Here is a 2,643-nt window from a genome sequence, read left to right on the forward strand (position 1 = left end):
GAATTTCCAAAGAAAACAAAATTTATAGGAAGTTCTTGTCATGCAAGTTGTTTCTTAGGTACATAATAAAATTTAGTGGTTTAGAAAATTTTGTTTTCTTTGGAAATTCAAATTAACCCTTTGATTATGACATGAGCATACATGGCAAAAACTATACCAAGAAGACCTTTTGAATGTTTCTGTTTTACGCTGTTCTGTTTTGGATTTTTGCTATAGAGATTCTAATCCAGCAGTTTGTATTATGTAGGTGTCAGCTGGGTTATTCTACATCTTTTGTTGTAACTTCTTAGGCAGCTACATGAGGCATGAAGGTTTTCTCTAGACTAAATGAGACCCTAAGAACCAGGAGCAAGTCAGGCAGAACTCCAGTCTAGCATGACCTGTAACCTAAGTTCACTTACTTCATGGAGCACAGAGGTAGAAAGAAGTTGGAGCTCTGCGTGCCACAATACCGCTTGCAGATTCAGCAATCAATGTAGGTATGCGAGAATGACATGGAAGGATAGGAAGGTTCTTTCTTGCCACTACTTCTCAAGGAGCATAAGTTTCTATATTTTGGCTTAGTTTAGGAATACTAAAAAAAAAAAAAAAAGAAATATATGGTTCTCCCTACAGTTTCAATCCATAATTCCTGTATTCATGAGGCTTAATTTGTCTGTACCTAATGATAATCTGCAATAATATATACATACTGATTTTTCACTCACATAACAGATGTCATAAAGTAGCGTTCAGCTATCTTTTGAAAGTTTTATTCTCATCACACACCTGAATAGCCTCTGAATTTTGTATTATAAAATTTATTTCATAGTGCACAAACCACATGAGCCTTCTTTTGGTTTTTTAAGCATGCTGTGTTCATTTCTGTTTTAGGGCCCATCAAATATGACCCATAATTGATCTAAGGGTCTGTTAGCCTGAGCTATTCAGAAGTGTCTAGATAATTGGCCTTTGTTCTACTTTTGCAGAAATAAATTCAGAAAAGTACTTAGGACAGGGTGTCCTGGCATGAGAGTGGTAAATAAGAGCCTTATTAATGCTGCATTAGTCTTATTGTATACTGATGAATACATTTTATACTCTGTGAATAGCAAGCTTAATTTTTTACTTTTTGATTTCCCATTGTAAGCTTTACTTACCACTGTGGAAGATGTAGATTTAGTTTCTCCCACTTAATTGCATCTTACTTAAGTATCCTTCTTTCCAACATACAAGCTTACCTCTTTTCACTGCTCTTTGAAGATACTGCTTATTTTTACAAATTGAAATTCTGTGGCAACCTTGTGTCAAGCAAGTCTATCGGCTCAGTTTTTCCAATAGCATTTGCTGTGTCACATTTTGGTAACTGGAAATGGCAACCCACTCCAGTGTTCTTGCCTGGAGAATCCCAGGGATGGGGGAGCCTGGTGGGCTGCCATCTATGGGGTCGCACAGAGTCGGACACAACTGAAGCGACTTAGCAGCAGCAGCAGCAGCAATATTTCAAATGTTTCCATTGTTATTATATTTATTACCTTGATTTGTGACCAGGAAATCTTTGATGTTACTGTTGACTGTTTTGAGACACCATGAACCACATCCATATAAAATGGAAAACTTAATCCATAAATGTTGTATGTGTTCTGACTGCTCTACCCATTGGCCTTTCCCTCATTTCTTTCCCTCTTTGTGCCTACTCATTCCCTGAAACACAACAATACTGAAATTAGGCCAGTTAATAACCCTATAGTGGCTTCTGAGTGTTCAAAGGAAAGGAAAAGAGTGACGTGTCTCTCAAATTTAAATCAAAAGCTATAAATGATGAAGCTTGGTAAAGAAGTCATGTCCAAAGCTGAGATGGGCAGAAACCTAGTCTTCTTGAAGCAAACAGTTAGCCAAGTTGTGAATGCAAAGGGACAGTTCTTGAAAAAAATAGAAAGTACCACTCCAGTGAACACACAAGTGCTAAGAAAGTGAAACACCCTTATGGTTGATAAGGAGAAAGTTTTAGTGATCTAGATAGATCAAACCAGCCACAATATTCCCTTAAGCCAAAGCCTAATCCAGAACAAGAGCCTGATTCTCTTCAATGTTTTGAAGGTTGAGAGAAATGAGGAAGCTGCAGAAGAAATGTTTGAAGATAACAGAAGTTTCTTCATGAGGTTTAAGGAAAGAAGCCAACTTCATATCATAAAAGTACAAAGTAAAGCAGCAAATGCTGTTGTTGAAGCTGCAGCAAGTTATCCATAAGATCTAGCTAAGATAAACAATGAAACCAGCTTATATTGGGAAAAATAATACCTAAGATTTTCACAGCAAAAGAGGTGAAGTCACTGCCTGGCTTCAAAGCTTGGAGGTTTGAAAGGCAGGGGATATATGTATCAGTTCAGTTCAGTTCAGTTCAGTCACTCAGTCATGTCCGACTCTTTGCAAACCCATGAATCGCAGCATGCCAGGCCTCCCTGTCCATCACCAGCTCCCGGAGTTCACCCAGACTCATGTCCATCAAGTCCATGATGCCATCCAGCCCTCTCATCCTCTGTCGTCCCCTTCTCCTCCTGCCCCCAATCCCTCCCAGCATCAGAGTCTTTTCCAATGAGTCAACTCTTTGCATGAGGTGGCCAAAGTATTGGAGCTGTCAGCTTTAGCATCGTTCCTTCCAAA

General features: G+C 38.7%; 1 pseudogene; it reads left to right on the forward strand.

Annotated features, from left to right (window-relative positions):
* LOC105005090 overlaps positions 1-2,643 on the forward strand; it is a 31,244-nt pseudogene that overhangs the window by 2,906 nt on the left and 25,695 nt on the right.

The sequence above is a fragment of the Bison bison genome, unplaced genomic scaffold, assembly GCF_000754665.1.
Source record: "Bison bison bison isolate TAMUID 2011002044 unplaced genomic scaffold, Bison_UMD1.0 scf7180017864485, whole genome shotgun sequence".
Lineage (NCBI taxonomy): Eukaryota > Metazoa > Chordata > Mammalia > Artiodactyla > Bovidae > Bison > Bison bison.